Below are 21,601 nucleotides of genomic sequence, written 5' to 3'. Positions count from 1 at the left end.
TATATACATATTTACTATTCGATTTTGGACAAATTTTACTAAATGAAATCAAATTTAAAATGAAATGAAATGTATTATATACATTTGGGAAGTTATTATTAACGTTGTTATAAAGCATATTAAATAAAATCAAAATCAAAAAAAATTGTTTGGCAAACTTAGTAAAACTTTAGGTTAATTCTTTTGGATCCCTTAGCGGGGCGTTACATCTAGTACCAGAGCCCGAGTTTCTACATTGGGAGCTCTGGGTATATTGGAATGCCACTAGTGTTAACTAGTTGACCAAAAATGAAAACTTTGAACTATCATGTGTATCTCTTTCAAACTAAAACTTGAACTAGTTGAACTGAAAACAGAACTTAAACTTTTAGTTTTATATTTTCATACTTCAACACTTACGTTTCAAAAGTGAAATTATACGTAAACCTAAACATAGGCAAGCTCAAAATTGAACATATTATGTTTGTAAAACATGTGTCTTTTATCTATGCTATAAGGTAGCATGTCTTTGATTATCTTTGTGAGCATTATATTGATCATTTGTTTAAAGTGTATAGGGGATCTATTTTAGTATTTGTTAAAAGAATGAATGTTAGATCAATGTGGTTTTCAGTTTACTATTAAACCAGAATCATATTGCTCTAAGTGTGTTGTAGTGTCCTTAGTGGAATCATATCCTCCTACAGGGGGAAAGAGTTCAATGGGACCCGCACAGTGATTTCTTCAGTATTACCATTCTTGTAGGCTTCCAAGAGTAAGCCTAATTCTAGGGGGGGACGATATAGTGTCTGCCTGTACGTTACATTTTTCTATCATTGTCGAACTCTTTTAGGACTAGTTTTATGTTGATGATTATTAGTAACATTATTTTGAAATTATCAGATATTGTTTCAAATTCAGCTTATTATATGATGAGATTACTTGATACTTTATAGTTCATGTATGTATGATGATTATTACAGTGTTTGCAGTTATTGATGATGATTAGTTAGATGATTTATTATCATATGTGTTTTCTTATGCATACTTACCCCATACTTGGATGTGTATGGTGTGTGTGTTTGTTTTCTTTCTGTATGGCATTTCTGATGTGGTTAAGGAAGGGAGTCATAGTCATCTGCTAGTCGGGATCCACACGATGCACCACTTCTTGCCATTGCCTATTTAGCTTAGTATATATTGTGCTTGTACATGCATGGATTTTATGCATGTTGCAGGTACCGAGTATCGACTTCCCTGAATTGCCAAGATGAGCGTACTCTATCGCATTATCTCAATGATAAGAGAGGGGAGATAAATTCTCAAGTCCAAATCCCAACCCTTTAAGCGATTTGTCCTAATTGAAAATTAGGAGAAGTATCTAAGTTGAGTACCCTCCAAATGCATCGGATGACGTAATTCGTGATATTAAGCCTTGGTTTGATTTTGTATGTGTTTTGCTATGATGGGTTTTCGTATTTTACTTTGTGAGTCTTTGGTGTATTTTCTATTAATTAAGTTTAATTAAAAGATTTAATTTAATGAAAAATTAAGGGAGTCGTAATCATCTGCTAGTCAGGATCTACACGATGCACCACTTCCTACCATTGCCTGTTTAGCTTAGTATATATTGTGCTTGTACATGCATGGATTTTATGCAGGTTGCAGATATCAGGTATCGATTTCTTTGAATTGCCAGATGAGCGTACCCTATCGCATTATCTCAATGATAAGAGGGGAGATAAATTCTCAAGTCCAAATCCCAACCCTTTAAGCCATTTTAAGTTGAGTACCCTCCAAATGCATCGGATGACGTAATTCGTGATATTAACCCTTAGTTTGATTTTGTATGTGTTTTGCTATGATGGGATTTCGTATTTTACTTTGTGAGTCTTTGGTGTATTTTCTATTAATTAAGTCTAATTAAAAAATTTAATTTAATGAAAAATTATTATGATATTTTAATATTTAATTTTATTTAATTAAATAAAAAAGAATTAAAATTTGAAGATTAAAGTTATAAGTTTAAATTTGGAACGTGATAATATTTATTTTAATTTAATAATAATATATTTAGAGTTCATTTTTAAGTAAATGCTAAATAATATTATTATTCAAGTTAATAAATATTTTATCAATTAAGTTTCGAAAATAAATTTAAAAGTGGAAAAGAAATTAATTTATTAAAAATTTCATGATAAGTGCATGAGAATTAAAATTAATAAATTAATTTAAAAATAAATAAATAAATTTAAAAATAAATAAATAAAGTGAATATTAAATAAAGTAATGTGCATTATTTTAATACTTATTCACATAGGAGTATGCGAACTCTTGTGAGTTGTCATGTTGACAACATAGGAGTTTGCACTCTAATTATGCATGTGTTGTCTACACTTAGAAGTTAGCACAATGTTTGAACACATGGTGTCTACAACATTCTAGACACCTCATCATGTTTATCTTCTTATTGTGGAAGATATGTGCTTAGTTGTCATACTTATCTCTTAGTTCTTTCTAGACACATTCTAGATGCATCTTAGAGGCGTTTATATACGAGCTCTCCTAGTTTGTATGGACATCCTCATATGCTTCTACAAGCACTCTTAGTCACTTAGGGGGGTTTAGTTCTTGGAGGAATTGCGAATGTTGGAGAAGGAAGGAATTTTCGAAAAGGAGAAGGTTCTAAGAGGAGGAGCTTCTCTACGATTTCCTAAGGCGTAGCGAATTAGCATCAGTGTCCAGGTAGGCACTCGTGATTATTTTGCATACTCTATTACGCTCTCTCTTCCTATCTTCATCGTGTCTGCTAGATGACTGCTTGGATAATTCTTGTGATGAATGTTTTATATTGTGAAAATTTGGGTATGCATGTTGTCTTCGTCTAGTTGTGAGGAATTAGAAATAGCATTACAACATTTCCTTAGTAGAATCAAAATTTGGACACTAAATTGGGTATGGGTTTGAATTAAAATAAAATTGAAAATTAAATTTGGCTAGGGTTTGAAAATAAACTCTAAAATGAGAAATTTTCATAGTTGGTAGTGATTCTTCTATCAGACTATATTTGCAAACTATATAAAAAAATTATAAAATAATGATAAAATAATAATTATATATATATATACTATTCAATTGTGGACAAATTTTATTGAATGAAATAAAATTTAAAATGAAATGAAATGTATTATATAATTAGATTTAATTTAATTTAATTAGTTAATAAATCATATAAAACTAATGCATAATAATAAGATTCTATTTTAATTCGAACCCAAACCCGAATCAATTTCCAAATCTGGATTCTACTAAGGGAAGATTGCAATAATATTTTTAATTCCCATAACTTGATGAAACAATATGCATGCTTGAATTCCAAATTACAAACTTGAAGATTCATTCATAGAAAATTATTCAGACACACATAACAGACATAATGAAGATAGGAAGAGGGAGAGCGTAATAGAGTATGCGAACTAATCATGAGTGCCTACCTGCACACTGATGCTAATTCGCTACGCGAAGCTCCTCCTCTTAGAACCTTCTCCTTTTCGAAAATTCCTTCCTTCTCCAACATTCGTAATTCCTCCAAAAACCGATCCCCCCCAAGTGACTAGGAGTGCTTGTAGAAGCATATGAGAATGTCCATACACACTAGGAGAGCCTATATATAAAAGCCTCTAAGATGCATCTAGAATGTGTCTAGAAAGAACTAAGAGATAAGCATGACGACTAAGCACATATCTTCCACAATAAAAAGATAAACATGATGAGGTGTTTAGAATGTTGTAGACACCATTTGCTTAAATAATGTGCTAACTCCTAAGTGTAGACAACACGTGCATAATTAGAGTGCAAACTCCTATGTTGTCAACATGACAACTCACAAGAGTTCGCATACTCCTATGTGAATAAGTATTAAAATAATGCACATTACTTTATTTAATATTCACTTTATTTATTTATTTTTAAATTAATTTATTAATTTTAAATCTCATGCACTTATCATGAAATTTTTAATAAATTAATTTCTTTTCCACTTTTAAATTTATTTTCGAAACTTAATTGATAAAATATTTATTAACTTAAATAATAATATTATTTAGCATTTACTTAAAAATAAACTCTAAATATATTATTATTAAATTAAATAAATATTATCAAGTTCGAAATTTAAACTTATAACTTTAATCTTCAAATTTAATTCTTTTTTATTTAATTAATTTCTCAATTAATTAAATAAAATTAAATATTAAAATATCATAATAATTTTCCATTGAATAAAATCTTTTAATTAGACTTACTTAATAGAAACTACACCAAAGACTCACAAAGTAAAATACGAAAACCCATCATAGCAAAACATACAAAATCAAACCAAGGCTTAACATCACGAATTACGTCATCCGATGCATTCAGAAGGTACTCAACTTAGATACTTGTCCTAATTTTCAATTAGGACAAATGGCTTAAAGGGTTGGGATTTGGACTTGAGAATTTATCTCCCCTCTCTTATCATTGAGATAATGCGATAAAGTACACTCATTATGGCAATTCAAGGAAGTCGATACCCGGTACTTGCAACTTGCATAAAATCCATGCATGTACAAGCACAATATATACTAAGCTAAACAGGCAATGGCAGGAAGTGGTGCATCGTGTAGATCCCAACTAGCAAATGACTACGACTCCCTTCCTTAACCACATTAGAAACGCCATAAAGAAATAAAACAAACACGCACACCATACACATGCAAGTATGGGGTAAGTATCCATAAGAAAACACATATGATAATAAATCATCTAACTAATCATCATCAATAACTACAAACATTGTAATAATCATCATACATACATGAACTATAAAGTACCAAGTAATCTCATCATATAATAAGCTGAATCTGAAACAATATCTAATAATCTCAAAATAATGTTACTAATAATCATCAACATAAAACTAGCCCTAAAAGAGTTCAACAATGATAGAAAAATGTAACGTACGGGCAGGCACTATATCCACCCCCCCAAAATTAGGCTTACTCCTAGAAGCCTACAAGAATGGTAATACTAAAAAACTCACTATGCGGGTCCCATTGAACCCCTTCCCCATGTAGGAGGATATGATTCCACTAAGGACACTACAACACACTTAGAGCAATATGATTCTGGTTTAATAGTAAACCGAAAATCACATTGATCTAACATTCATTCTTTTAACAAATACTAAAATTTTAATTAGATTAGTTAATAAATAGCAGAAGTGTAATTAATTATTAGTCAATTTAAGTATATGGATTTTTAAATGAGGGCAAATTAAAAGAAAAGAGATATTAATAAGTGTTTAGTAGAATTAAATAATTAATGAGATTGATTTTCCTTAAAATCAATGAAGATTATTTTAAATAAATGATTGTCCTTGAAGTGTTTTAAGGAAATTGTAAACTAATTATTTGAAAGTTGATAAGTATTATTCTTATGATTTGAATAATGGGAGATGCTCTTGGAATTAAGGGAGTTTCATTTAATTATTAATAACATTGATTTTAGTAAAATAATGCAATGATTTTATTTAAAAGTCAATGGGAACTAGTTCAATGATTTAAGTAAGTAAATAATTATCTTCTGATTATTTTAGAAAATTGTCTAAATTAATGGAGGGATAATTCTATGCGTTATTTGAAAAATAAATGGGTTGACTTGTAGAATAAATGATGAATCTTATACATTTGGAATATACCTAAACCGAAAATCAAAAACCTCATATTTGGCTTAACCATGTGATTGCAAAAGCAAACCAAAACATGTGTTTGTGTCTTGTTTCTCTATGCTTTATGTGTTTTAGGGTTTGAGGGTTTGTCCTAGCTTTGACTAGTCTCAGGTTGTTACCAGAGGCTCGAGGGTTATGTGTTTGTGATTTCATACTGATGTTGATCTCGATCTTTTTAAAACCCAACCATGGTAATGTGACGGTATGCTCTATGAGATGTTTGTATTTACTGATTGTTATTGCTTCTTGTGTGAAGCTGAGGTGTATGTATATGAGATACTTGACTTAACCATTTTTTAGTCATCGATCAATTATACTTGAGTTACTTTCTAGTCACCTTGATGGGACTGAAGTGTTTGTTTGATCTTGATGACGTCATATTGTGACATGTTTGACTTGACCATTTTGGAGTCTTCGATCAGTATTACTTCGAGATACTTTCCAGTTGCTCGTTGAGAACCGATGGATATTATGATTATCATTGGATGTTTTTCAGTTGCTCATGGAGAACTGATGTGATTATTTTGATTATCTTTATGATGCTTTCCAGTGGCTTGTATAGGACTGAGGTAATTTTGTGATTTGTGATTTCATAAGCCTAGGGTAGGTTGTCTACTTGTAGTGTCGGAAAGTGGCTTGCAATGGGGGTCGGGGCCCTAAGTGGCTGCCAGGGTAACTCATTGTAAGTTATTTAATAAGTGAAAACATTTACACTAAATGGAGATTAAAATGAACCTAATAAGATAATTGTACGTTCTCGCCCATGCCTCGAGTGATAGTACAGACTAGGATGGGAGTAGAGAGAACGCTTAGTTGCGACCTTGCATTCTGTAGTATTCCTCATCAGTATGAGAGGATACTAGTGGCCGCATAGGGATCACTAGCGGGTCAGGGTCTATTGAGAGACTACCAGGGTAACTCTAGCGTGATTCGTGCAATGACACTTTCCCGCTTACATAGTAGATTTCCTACATGTCTTTGTTGTGCCTTTGGGATTAGATGTCATTCTCACTAGAACCTTTGAGTTAGTATACTTCTAGGATTCTTGAACTTAGAGAGTACTTGTGTTATGTGATTTGTTATCTTGTGTTATGTGATTTGATATCATGTTTGGGACTTGAGACTATCTCCTCAGCGCAGTGGGAGTGGGCCATTTAGGTTCCACATGGTGGGGTGGTAGTTTTTTTTCACTCTTACCATTTGAGATCCGTCCGTAAACACCATGGTTAAAGCATTCTTTGTTGGTATTTATCTTCATTCTGTTCTTGGATCATTATGATGGATGTTATTTACTAACACATATCCTTATATTGATGATTAGCATGTGATAGATGATGTTATCTACTTTGTAGGATTATCTTATGTTTTATTCATGCATGTTAGATTTCCTTATGCATATGTAGTAGTATGTTTTAGGAGTAACATTCCTACTATGATAATATCGATGATCTCTTCGATGACTTGGGATGTTACGCACGAAGGGATGGCTAGGGCCCACGATGGTCTAATGATGCTATTGACGGTTGGGAGGAACCGCGCACTTAGTTGTGTTCTATGATAGATGGTTATCTTTTACAATGATTGTTATATCCTTATTGATGGATGGATGTATCATGTATGTTATGGTTCACTTACTTTATTGCACTTATATCATGGATTCGATGAGGATGATGTATCTTTATTTTTACATATGTATATTCTTTTAAGCTTTTCATACCCTGTGACATGTACAGTGGATGATTGAGCATTCCAAATTTAAATTGCCAAGAGGCATTCGGAACAAATGTATATTATGGACTTTGGACCTTTAATTATTCTTTCATATGGATGTGGTAGTTGTTAGACTTAGTATTAATTAAATTAAATGTGACTCAACCTCTTGGGATCTTTAAGGAATGTAACCTGTTATGTATGCTTTTAGATGATTATATGTTATTGCTTCCACTACTATGCGATTGATATGAATGGTTTATCTTTCATGATTAAAAAAAAATTGTTTGGCAAACTTAGTAAAACTTTAGGTTAATTCTTTTGGATCCCTTGGCGGGGCGTTACACTGCTGCTGCTATAATGTTAAATTATATAAATTATATTTTCCTATAGATTTTTCTTTGATCTTATAAAGCTAGACAGAAATTGCAGAAGAAGGTTGTTTCTTTTTGTGTTTTTCAGAATATAGTTATTACAATGAATAAATAACCATAACTGATAAAATAGAAGTGATAGAAATTATATGCAGCAATAAATACTAATTTGGAAATGATTCTAAAATTGTACCAACAGAGTCCGATTTATTTCAAAATAGTACCAATACAGATGTACTTCAAACAAGGTTGACGCCAGCTGAACATGGGAACCAACTACAGCCAAACAAGTTTAAATGATAAAGCCCAATCTGCTGCAATAAAATAACTCCAGTCTGCTACAAATAAACATCCCACAATTCCTCATGTGAGCCGCTGTGAGGAGATGCCAGGCTGAACCAAAGTGGCCGCCTTACCTAAAAATCCACTGCCTAAAAAATGTGACTGCAATAGTAGAAATCGATCCTTTGCTTTGATCAAACTATATGCATAAGAACCTTCGAATCTAATCTTGTTGAGGACTACGTACCAACAAATCTGCTCTCAACACTAGGGTTTGCGTCCTAGGTGAGGAATGCTCTTCGAAAGCAATGGCCTCCAAAATAGGTTGACAAAATGATAAAAGATGCTCACATTTAGGTTGCCTTCTCCTTATATCCCCTCTCCAAGGCAATTCGAACCTAAAAGAACCCTAAAGTGAAATTCTTTTAAACTTTATAACATAATATTATTTTCCCCAATAAAATCGTCCAAATAGAAAGAAATCATTACTCTATTAATGAAAAATAGCTTCAAGCATCAAATAGGTCCCGGTAAGTGATAATCAAATAGTGGAGACTGAGCTTTTTCCAACAAGCTATCACATAGGCATATCAATTCAGATGGAGCCAGAAAACTCCTTATTACTCCAAAATGGCTAAACACTTAGCCTTATTTAAATTATTAAAAAGCTAAATTAGGAGAATATTTAAATATATTAAAAAATTTCCCAAGTAGCCAAGGAACAACCCAAACACCTCTAAAACATGAAACTGAGTTTGTCACCTACCTGTAACTGATGCCAGACAACGTGGGCCAACTAGCAGTCTCACCCTCAAATCTAGCAATACTCCAAAAAAATAGGAACACACCCAAATCTCCTAAAATTGATTCCAGGGGGTGATATCATAGAACCTCAACTCTGGAAAACATCAACCTCCTAAAAGGTAGGAATCTCCTCCTACAATTAAGGAACTACCTCCTAAAATCAAGGAATTGATCTCAACTGATCTACTATTGCTTGTAATACCGAATTTGGACACTGAAAACCCCAACTGAGTCCCTGATCACCACTACCAACCTACAAGACTCCATAATAGGCTAGCCCTCATGTCACTGCTAGAGAAAGCTAAAGAGGGGGCATGACAACAACTCCTAATAGGGTTGGAATCTCCTAATAGGGATTCAAAGTCTCCTAATAGGGATTGATATGTACTGAATGTTGTTATAGACTCCTAACAGGGTTCATCCTCTAACAAAGAATATTTATATTAGTACATCATCTTGTGAGTATCCTCCTGTTAGTGAACAGATTGTCCTCCGAGAAAACGTGTGCAAACCTGACCCTAAATGCCCAAGTAAAAGGACTAATCAGCACCAACAGTTGGACAAGTTATCATTGGATTGATAACCTTCCTCTGAATTTTATCGGATACAACTCCCCATGTGAAATATAAAATGAATTAATTATAGGCACTTTTAACCAAAAAGCACGAAAGGATATCAAGCAATCTATCCGTAAATACAACGTAGATGCATAAACCTTAATGACTAAAAGGAAAAGAAAGTAAAGAACAACAAATGACACAAGGTTCATTTGTTGAACGCTGCATTACATAATGAAAACGAAACCATGTCTTTCATCTTCTTGAGGGAATTAAAATCAGAGCTTTGAAAGATATTTTGAAATGATAGTGTAACAAGGAAACAATGATATTGGAATGTAATTTCAGAGAAAACTGAAAATGACACAAAGATCATAATCAGTGGAAAGAAAAATACATTATAATCAAAATTTAATTTGCTTAACCTCCAACCTCCCTTCCCTGACTGTAAAAGACCACAAAGACTCTTTTACACATTACAATCAAACCATTATTCAAAGAAAATAGAAACATTTTCCACAATATTACATCAATCACCAAAATCTTTTCTCTATCTCAAACACACAGTTCAAAAACAGAAAAATTTGCTCATACTCTGCCTCTCACCATCTCTCAAGAAAATGAAATGATCTTCGAAAATCTCCTTCCTTCCTAGAGCACATAGTCTACAGTCCGGAAGTTGCTAAAGAATGGAACCCTTGCTATCTTTGTTGTTGGCATCTTTATCTTTCCTGTTGTTGGTTTCTTTTCAGTTTGAGTATCTGATTCTTTGAAAGAAACCCCATCTTTTCATCTTCCTGGGGTATTAAATCAACTCCAATCTTTTATAACATGACCTCTCCTTTAACTTTTTAAAAAGTTTCTTCCTGGGGTATTAGATCAACTCCAATCTTTTATAACATGACCTCTCCTTTAACTTTTTAAAAAGTTTTTCTTTATAAGATAAACTTTACCGCAAGTTTTGATTATTTTCAATGGCCTTTCCTTTTTATAATATCCTGATATGTTAAACAGATTTCAAGGCCTTTAAAATATTTCAAGATTTCCCTTCGACTACATTTAATTAGGAACTTTGTGAGCACCTCTATGATGTATGCATGGACAGGTGGCATTTGCTGGTGATAGAGTGTTAATCCAATAGTGTTGCACTCAAAAACTTATAACTTTTGATACGTACATAATCAAGAAAAACTGCTCGAAGAGATTTTAGAGAATTAGGTTTTTTTAAACATATCCAAAATTTACCTTGATCCAACGGTTGGATTAGGAGATATAGCCCCCGGAACAAGACTTATTTTCCTGTCATTTGCATTTGTTACTATCATTGCTGATCCGATAGTAGTGCACTCAAACACCTGTAACTTTTGATCCATAATTAATTTGAAAAAACACTTTAGAGAGGATTCAGAGAACTAGGTTTGGCCATACATATCTGAAATTCAGCCCAATCCAGTAGTTGGATGGTGAGATACAACCCCCGCAACATGACTGTTTTACTGTGCTCTGCATTTTGTCACTGCTATTGCTGATCCGATAGTGTTGCACTCAAAAACCTGTAACTTTTGATCCATATATAATCTAACAAAACTCTTTGGAGAGGATTTATTGAACTAGGTTTCTTCAAACATCTCTAAAAATGAGATTGATCCAACGGTTAGATTGGGATTTATGCTCCCTGCACTGAGACTAATATTCTGGCTTCCTGCAAATTTGTGGTCATAGAAATTACAGCAGCTTCTTCCAACAATATTTGCAAATGCATGACTTCTACCTCTTGAAAAGGTTATGAGGAATGATGAGCCCCTATGCAAATCACCTCCCTTATGATCCACAGGAGTTGATATTGTGTTCATGAGAGATGTTATCAAATAGGCAATGTGCAGTTAAAACTTTCCTGATAATTTGGAGAGAAAACCACCAGTTTGTCCCCATTGCAGAACCTTGAATTTGTAACCCAAGACTTGAACTTTGAAACTTTGATCTCTGAACCATTGGATTTCTAAACTTTGCTTGTGTTGAACCTGCAAGATAGATCATTTTACCGCTGAACCACTTCGAAGTACTTTGACCTAAGGTTCAAAGTGGTTCGAAAACATAAATTACAAGTTTTAAAACCATGTCCATACTGGGTACTAACACATCCCCATCGGAGTTTTCCCTTTGATCAAGGGTTTCCCTAGTTAACATATCAGGTGTTATTGTGCATGAGTATCTTGTTGTATTTTTTGATTCTATTGCTCACATGGTTAAGTTTGATTAAGATTAATAATTGTGATAACAGTTGTATAATTGATTCACCTCCCCACCCTCTTAATTATATTGGTGGACTATATATTCTAACAAATCAATACTAGAGGTCCTTGATCTGATATGACATTAATCACTTGCCGACAAAGTAGGAACATTATAAGGAGGAAGAGAAAGAGAATCTACCAAATACACAAGGAGTTGAGGTGTCATTACAAGCAAATCTAAGGATTGTTAGTTTGTGGTGATTGATCAAGAAAGTATTGTACATACTTCATAAATTCTTCGGGGCCAACATGTAATTATTAATTATAACCCTAACGCGGTAAAAATACTTGTATAAAAGGGCTTAAGGTTAGGGATTGTTTTGTTGTTGTGATACGAAAATTGGTTCTTGCAGCGGTATTGAGTTGTAAGAGATTACGGATTGTAATCAGGTTGTAATCACTAGATTGTAATAATATCGGACTTGTTGTTTGGTAGACGTAGCCCAGGGATTGGGTGAACCACGTTAAATCTCGGTGTCTTGTGTTGTTTTTTGTGTGCTCTATTATTTTTTGATATTGTTTATATTTGCATGTAATTGTTATTTTTGTCCGTGGTTTAATCCTAACAAGAATTTTGAACATTGCGGAGAAGAAACCGAAATCCAAGAATCTTGAAACTTGATGGATGGATGTACTGATGAGAATTACTCTGCCTCCAAAGGTGGGTCCTTATCAATAGAAGGGATAAGGGGACAAAAAGAATGACTTTCAGAGTTTTTTGAAAAGACCCTAGAATCAATAGTCATTTTTTCAAAATTTTGCCAATACCTTGAGTGTTACAAATCATCAAGGCAGTTTGAGGTATAAGCCCTTGGATCTTCTTTCAAAGAGTCACCCTCTTCTTTGACAACAAAATATTGAAGAAAATCACTTTGTAGTCCTTTTCCTTACAAGGTTACTAGCATTCACCTAGAAGATTGGTCACCCGTCCCAATACTACTCATCTCAAGCACACTTAACCACAAAATTCCCTCCAAGGTTAAGCCCGCTTTGCTTACAACCTGTTCGCAAAATCATCAAAGAGTTTGACTCTAAAACTACACAATTAAATCCTAACAGCAGTATCAAATTTTGACATGTAGAAAATATCTCCTACTTATCAATCCTATAACAAACCAAGAGCATGTTGAGTATAATATTTTGGTTTTCTCCCAATACAACTTTGCAATCATCGCATAACAAATTTGTTATTAAACACTAATACCTATCTATATCTATACATGAACATTATATAATCTTTTAATGGTCCTATTGATTCTCTCTATCACATATGTTGGTTTAAATGTTGCTATTGACTAGTTTCTCAATTGGAAGACTATAAAACTCCTTGTATAACTTTTGTAAGAAAATTTACCAAAGCAATATGTGAAGTTTATGTTTTTGTTTATGGTTTACTAAGGCATGTTCAAAAATATCTCCTTCTTATCAATCCTATAACAAACCAAAAGCATGTTGAGTATAATATTTTGGATTTCTCCCAATATGACTTTGCAATCATCACGTAACAATTTTTTTTCAACCCTAATATACCTATATCTCTACATGAGCATTTTATTATCTTTCAATGGTCTTATTGATTCTCTCTATCACATTTGTTGGTTTAAATATTGCTATTGACTAGTTTCTCAATTGAAAGACTATAAAACTCCTTGTATAGCTCTTGTAAGGCATTTTACTAGAACAATGTGTAAAGTTTATTTTTTTAATGGCTTGCTAAGGCATGTTCAACTACACTTGTTGCAATGCTATCTCCAGTATACATGCATAGAAGCCAGTTTTGTGTGGGATCGTGAAGCATAGTCTTTATAGCCATTTTCATTAAGTGTCTTCTATTGGACTATACTTGTGTTATTCTTTAGTTTCGAAACATAGACTTTGCTGCCCTTGTAAAATAAAGGCACCCATCTGCTACATGTCCACACCCTCGTCATAAAATCACATTAAAAACAACAAAATACATATCTTTTTACAACAACAGTGTTAACAGCTCTCTTAGCACTACATAAGTTTTGTATTTTCTTCCAGCCTTATCCCAAATGGGATATGCATTTTTTGTGCTTAAGGTGAATATCACTAGGAGTTATCAAGAAATATTTTGGGCTCCTTAATTGGTAAGGATCTTTTTAAGTTGACAATTCAAGTACATGTGCAATTGCGGCATACAAATTCTGTTCCAGCAGTACAACAATTTCTTTCCCACTAGGATACAAATACAGGTACAGATATATATACACACACACAATTAAACAATATAGTAATACATAATCTAGATGTGAAATATTAAATATATATGAATAATTTATACTTATTTTGTATATATTATATGTATCGCATTATGTTACTTCTGGATACAATTATGTGTCCTTTCTTGCACCGATGTTTCAGATTACTAAGTGTGATCCAAAACATTTAAAAAGCTTCAGCTCTCATCCTCATGATGGATCACTAAGTGTAATCCAAAATGTTGCATACAGTACTATGGATTGTAGATTGTCTTAGAATATGTAATACCATATGGTTTAATTAAATATATGCTACAAAAGATAAATTTATGGTTATCATTGAAAGAGCGAGGATGATGCTGCACAAATGTAGTGAGTTTGGGAGGCACAAACCCAGACTTGGGGACACCTAGGGGACTTTGAATTTGACTTCTAGTACAAATTAGACTTTGACTCTCAAAGTAACACAAATTTGGCATATGAATTCTGCTGATTCTTATATTTTAAGGTTCTATCATGTATAAGTACATGCTTTATCCATGTTTTCATTTAAATATTTTAAATTTCTCTATATATTTTAATTTTCCCTATTGTTATATAGCCATCCCCATTTGCCATCCCCCACCATCCCCAAAATTGGCAAAAAAATTTGCCGTCCCATAAATCCATCCCGCTCTCCCCTGCCGTCCCCATCCCAAAAACTCGGGGGAACATAGTTTTTTTATGCTATGTGTCTTTATTTCAAAGCTCAATCTAATGTAACTTCTCTTTCATTTCCTTTTAAAAAACACCTTATAGAATGTTATCTTGGCTTATAGCAATGATTAAAGTGGAAAGAATTAGCCATCCCTATCAATTGAGCAAATGTTGCTCTTGTACAATCATAAGTTTTACACTGCTAGCACTTACAAAAATCTTATAACTTCAAGGAGTTGTCATAGTTGCAAACCCACAACTTTGTGCACCAATAGGTACAATCGCTTTGAAATTGAAACATGATAGGAAGTATAGGAGAAAAAGATGGTCACCTAGAGATGTGGGATATGAACACCGTGATGCAACATAAACTGACAGCCAAATCATTTGTAAATAGTATAAAACAGTATATAAATAAGAGTTAGTATATTTTAGTGAGCAGACCATGTATAAAAGAAACGAACACTAACTGTACTACATTTAAGTATAGTTTGCCGAGAATTATCAGTAGAAACTGAGGGACAAATTATACCCAGGCGCATATTATGATGGGGGAAATCACATACACGTGCCTTATTCCCTTAAGTTTTGGACCTGCTTTGATGACAGTGTCCAAAATGCAACAATTTTAGCTTACAAGTGGCATAATCATGTAAATCAGAGCTCATGACCTCACCTTCTGCTATCCATGTTATCATTGATCCCCGGGTTTGGATAATTTGGTCCTGGCTGGATTCAATTGTGAGTATGGAGTTGACATGGCTCTGCAATTGTGGATTTGACCCTTACACATTTACAATTCAAAATTTCAAATTTGCAGCTCACCTAAACCACTTCACTAGCCATTGTGAGCTAACCTAGTGCACATTTTGTTGATTATTGCATTTAAAGACCCTCACTCATTTGAAAATCATCTAGCATGCTTGAGTGTAAGAAAATCTAGACCTAGGAACAAAGAGAAGAAACCAAATTGCATTTCTCTGCTTATGGCATTATCCAAGGTCTGCTGCACACTTGTTTATTTATCTGTGATCTTTTACTCGGTCTCGTAAATCTTAGCCGGCCCAAGACCTAACAGAGAAGGACTTGATGCTTGCATTTCAAACGATGCTTGTAAAAACTGCCCATACTTTAACACAATCAAACATAAAAATTCAGAGCAAGTAAATTCTACGAGAATTCATTCTGCCAGATCAGATATGTGAGTCTCAAAAACATCAGTGTTGCCAGAAGTGAACCCGGACGATGCACAGTTAAACTGAAAGACAAGCAACAGAGTGCAAAATTCTAATGCCTTGGTGAAAGGATTTCTTGACACTCGGGGAAAAATATCTCCCAAATATATCAAAACTATGTGTCCATGCAATTACTGTATATCATTTATGCATTTATGCATTTATTTGAGAATATTATTATCATGAATTTCACTTGTCAGTCCAAGCTCATTTGAAATGCTTAACTGATTACTACTTGGACCTTAGTTGCAATTATTTAATTCCCCTAGGTCATTTTGTGTAGAGTTGTTTTTCCCTCTAAATATAAAACTGTTCACAAGGATATATGAGTTAGGAAATGCAAACTAAGTGCTGACCTGAGCAAACCCATGTAAAAAACCTAAGCACTTTAGTACCAAACATTTACATGCACAGGACGCCCATATGAACAGGAACGTAATAATTAATTCTTAAAATATCTAGTTGTTCTACTATTCAAAAGAGATTTTGCTGCTTTTTTGCATTTATTTGTTTATAGTCTATAAGTTGCCAGTTCAGATACTGGTATGGATGCAGGTTCAAGATTCGGGTTTGAAATCTGTCCTATTTTTTTTGGTTGGGTTTGAATTTGTTTTGGGTTCTTCCATACAAAAACATATGTTTCTAAAATATGTGTGCATACAACACTCTGCTAATAGTAAGCCAACATGTAATGTCCCCACTATCAAGGTTAGTTTGGGACACACATAACAACTACAAAAATTGGTTTGTTCATAATAATTTTCAATTGAATATGACATCTCTTTAATAAGTTATCTAAATAACTAACATTCATAACAAATGTTCTCCACCAAGTTACACTTGGATCATTCCATGACATCCCTATGAATGCCCTCTACCAAGTTATACTTGGATCATTCTTGACCAGGTTATACTTGGATCATTCCATGACATTCCTATGAATGCCCTCCACCAAGTTAAACTTGGATCATTCTCCACCAAGTACACTTGGATCATTTTATGACATTCAAATGAATGTCCTCCACCAAGAATTATACCCGGACCTTATATGACATTTAGAACCAATGTCCTCCACAAAAGGTCTATACTTGGATCATAAATTCTATATATTTCTATTGAATATTTATTATCATTATACATTCTTATTATATTGGTTTAATAAATTTATTATTCTATTGTAATTTATATATGTGTAGACGTTTTTTAATATTATTAAGAGAACTTACTTCACCTTTGTAGGGTCCGATGTCATATACCTTGTGAGTGGTCTTTGTACCTACGTGACCACTAGTTGGGGACTCTTCACCGAAATAACTCCATTTTCTTCTGCTACAAGGCACTTCATTTTAATGTCTTCGATGTGGAGGGTATGAGATGGCGTCCTTGTCTTCTGCCAGCAGTACTTTAACTTTGTGCTTGGGAGAATTCACTCCTTCAATCCCATGCTCCTTTAATTTACCCTTCACCTGTAAACGATGTCCTTTACCTTTGACTTCGCGTCTGATTCACCTCAATCTGTGTGCATTAAATTATATTTCCCCCCTTGATTGTACTCGTCCTCTCCCCTCTTATATTCGTGGGTTGAGGTGACGTGACCCTAGAAGGGTCGTTCCACATATGGGGTTCGCTTATTAGCAGTGTTTTAAAGATAATTTGTCATTAGTTTATAATTATAAAAATTTTGTTATTGTTAGATTTAGATATTATATAACGTAGTAATTAGTATTTGTGATAAAGACCAGAATGAACACACAGGAAAAGGGGAATTATTATTATCAATGAAAAATACCCTATGGGCTTACAATAGTATGAGTCTGGAGAAAGAAATCCTCCACACAGTACCTTCTCTCTAACTCCACCGAGAACTGCTTTTACAATGCCCAAAGTGTTCTTAAATAAGCCCCAAATGATTTAGGGTTAAGAATACATTCTAGAATATGCCAGTTAGCATCCACCGCCAAAACAAAAGGTTCCAAAAATCACGTTAGAAGTTGGTGAAAAATTAGAAGGATCCAGAAACAGTAGTCCAACTTCCAAGAGGCATAACTTTTGAACCGTGACTCCGATTGACGAACCATTTACATTTCCGGAAAGCTCTCGAAGCTCTCTATAGCCCTATGGACCAGCTTCGCTCGTCCCCCATTTTTCGGCCTCATACGAGGCTGTTTAGTGCCTCGAATCTGACTTTGAAGCACTTTTCAGAGGTCTCCAAGAAAATTAAAACTGCAATAACTTTCTAACCGTAAAACCTTTTGACCTGATTCTTTTACTGGAGCACTTCAAATTACAAGTATAATCATCCCTCCAACTTACACCCTCTAACTCATCATAATTTTGGCTCAATTATAAAATAACTCATTTTCTGCATTTACACATATCCCAAGGTGCTTAAGGTGCTTAAAAACTCTAACCCAGAAAACTAATAGTGGAACTGTGAGAGTTGAAACTTTTATTTGACCCAAATGGGTATCCAAAAATAAAAACACATTAAACAGAAACTATCTCTAAGCATATTTTTTGGCTGATACAGAATTGCCCTTACACTACTAGATGCTCCTACATCAATTTGTATGTTAGGATGATTACATAACTTATTGATTTAGATTACAATCATTTAATTTATAAACAATTGATTAATCAATAGTAACCGAACAAATAAATAATCCAAGATATGTATTTATAAATTGTCTTTGTATTAACTAATAATTTATGGAGTAATCTATTGTTCATACATTAATTTGGGCTCATTACGCAACAAAGAAAAATACTTTAGCCATATGCACAACATGATACACTTGTGACTTGCTTGGTCATATGCATGGGACATATTTCAATATCAAGGGGACAGTATGAAAACAAAAGGAATCATCAAAAGATCAATGCAGTTAACTGAATATTTATTTTGCATTGGTTAGAGGATTTCCAACCAGGCTAGATCAAAAGTTGAGATTCATATTTTTAGCCCTGGATTCAAAGATATCATTGCTTTTGAAAGAAATTCCTCTATAATCGTCAACTTGGATTTCACCTATTGTCAATTTGGATTTCCTCTATAAGCAACTATTCATTTTCATTCAAATTGCATAAATGACATATACTCCATCTTTTTTGACCTTTTTGGTGGTCACTTTTTGGATCAAATTAGGCAAACAAACACATTAAATAGTTAAACAAATTATTTTGAGACCAAATTCAGCCCAGATTTGGCTGCTGAGCAAAAAAAAATCAAAATTCACTCTAAATTCTGGCCGAGTTCCTCAGACAGCATATGCAGCGAATTTGTGGCTCTATAGGCGAATTTGGGGAGAATTTGACAAGGACCAGACTTTGTACAGAATTGAACCAAGCTTTGAGGGTTGCTGGAAAGAATCTGGTAACTTAGATTATACTTCACCTACGTCATTTTGTGTAGAGGCATTTGTTGAATTGATCAGCACCTCCTTGGAGACTCGTGACATGGTTTAATCACCTCCCATGGGTCTAGTTAAATCTGGAGTTTGTATTGTACGATGACAGTTCAAGCTTTTGGCACAAGAGAAAACAATTTCACAAATTAGCCTTGGGTCACAGGTTCAAGTCTCCTTTCAATGGGTGCCGAAGGTTCAGTCCATGTTGAGGGGAAATTGTTGACTTGGTGGTCAGCACCACCAAGGGGACTCATGTTATGGCTTAACCGCCTCCTTTGGGTCAGATTAAATCTGGCATTTGTCCTTCAAGTGTTGAAAGTTAGAGATTTTGGCATAACAGCAAATGATTTCATTGATGTGTTCCCCTCAAAATATAGAATACTATTCATAACAAAACATGGCTTAAGGTACAGGAACCAAGTCCTAAGCCAAGTGAACCCAAGTAGAATTTTAGCAGTGTAGTATTCATCATTTATATTACACAAGATGCACACATGAACAGGATGATAGAATAAGTTCTAAAAATAATAATTCTTCCAATGTAGATCAAAGTTCTGGAAAAACTGCTGTAAATGTTTTTAAAAAAAAGACAACAATTGCCAGGTTATATAGGATAAAGCTCTTGAGACGTCATTTCGAGATAGAAGCAGAGTGCAGATGTTCTGGTTATCTGAAGACGTGAAATAAGAGACAGTAATGTGAATGCAGTGACAAGATTATGAATAAGGTATATTTCAGCAGGTAAAAATGTATTAACGGCTATGAAGACAGGCTATGCTACATTAAATATAATACAACGTGAAAACTGAGCAGAAAATCAATGACTCCAAAATATTAAGTTCAGATTATGAAGAAAAGAAAGTTAGAAAAGGAAACTAACCAAAGTTGGAAGAATAGGCAAGACTTAGGTATGCCAAGTCCTCAGCCAAGCAAGATCATGAGAAAAACAAACAAGCAGAAAATAAATGAAAACCAAGCGAAGAAGAAAAGCGTGGTGTTTAGTGCAGAGCACAGATTGTTTAGCCGTTTTTCGTAATTTTGAATTCATTTTGTCCTCTATAATATGCTAGAGCTTTCTTTGACTGACTCTTCTGGACCTGCAAAATCCGAGTCTCTAAGGTATTTCATACATTTCTGACATTGAACCTGGATTTACTTGGACTGTGCTTGGTGTTAAAACTTCTTTAAACACTTAAGACAGTTTTCCAGAAGCTTAAAACTAAAAATTATGCACTGCATAAATCTCGAAATCAATAATGATACTTCATCTACTGGACCTTTTTAATACCCAAATGAAAATAATCAATAAACAATAAGAATGTAAAGCTAAACTCGCAGTGTGATTTGAACCTTTTCCAAACAACTCGACAATGGTGGTTCCCGAGTTAAACTTGGTTTCGGTGTAAAGATGGTCTTAATTTCTTTACTGTGCTCGCCCGAATTCTGCCAGAAAACAAAATACCCCCATAGGGCTTTACGCCTAATCAAACAGCAAGGCTCGTTTACAACCCTAATCGACTAAGGGTTTCAGGGAACAACTATAGAAAAACAGGATTTTGAAGTAGATGGCAGAAATTATGTAACTAAAATTTGGAAGGGTAAAACTTATCCATAGAACCAAAAAGGAATCCACAGACCAAAACTGTTGTTTGCATTAAAAAAAACTGAAAACTATAAATTTACGCAATTTGAAATTTGAGAATCTTTAAAAACTTACCTTGACTTCGCGATGTCGAATCGTACTTTCGCCAATATAGTGGAAAATTGGGAGAAAATGTAAGAATAACTCGTGTGCGCAGCAACCCCAATGGGCCTTAATAAAATGAGGTTTACATATTCGCCTGCAATCTTCGAAGCGTATGTGCAAGGCATGATGACTGCATTTATAGGGTAATCAACGGCAGAGGCGTTGACACTCTGTTGATACATAGGGAAAATGTTTTCCATTTTTCAATTGAAAAGCTGACCAATTAAATTACTAGGGGAGAGGACCCACTAGTTGAACACCCTAACTTCACGCTTATCAAAATCTTACGTAAAATTTTCAAATTGCTCTTAATTTTTTACAGTAGCTTACTTGGCGAGTCACCTACTTATAACTAAGGTTTCAAGTCCACGTCACCTGTTATGATGCCACATCAGCATACTTTTTGCCAAGTTGTCCAAAACAGCCCAAAAAAAAAGTGAGACCAATAATAGCGCATAAAGGGTACCCATAGTTGAACAGCTGATGGGGCATCACATCATTGGTTACTTTTTAAAACAAAGGGTACA

General features: G+C 33.9%; 1 protein-coding gene across 4 annotated transcripts in view; it reads right to left on the bottom strand.

The window, feature by feature from the left end:
• LOC149537051 (F-box/WD-40 repeat-containing protein At5g21040-like) overlaps positions 1 to 21,179 on the bottom strand; it is a 44,143-nt gene extending 22,964 nt beyond the window's left edge. The window contains exons 1-2 of one of the 4 annotated variants that reach the window (XM_089806977.1): positions 21,045 to 21,179; positions 20,678 to 20,807 (exon numbers count right to left, since the gene is read on the bottom strand). The gene's annotated coding sequence lies outside the window, so the exon portion shown is untranslated. Of the gene's footprint in view, positions 1 to 20,663; positions 20,808 to 21,044 lie in introns of all 4 variants that reach the window. The other 3 variants (XM_089806978.1, XM_089806980.1, XM_089806979.1) reach the window with 3 other exon arrangements.
• Positions 21,180 to 21,601: the final 422 nt, after the last annotated feature.

This window comes from Cupressus sempervirens, chromosome 10 (genome assembly GCF_028749045.1).
Source record: "Cupressus sempervirens isolate cs-2001-9-10 chromosome 10, ASM2874904v1, whole genome shotgun sequence".
NCBI classification, from domain to species: Eukaryota; Viridiplantae; Streptophyta; class Pinopsida; order Cupressales; family Cupressaceae; genus Cupressus; species Cupressus sempervirens.
The sequence above is the reverse complement of the archived record's forward strand: the minus strand, read 5'-3'. Positions and strand labels throughout refer to the sequence as shown.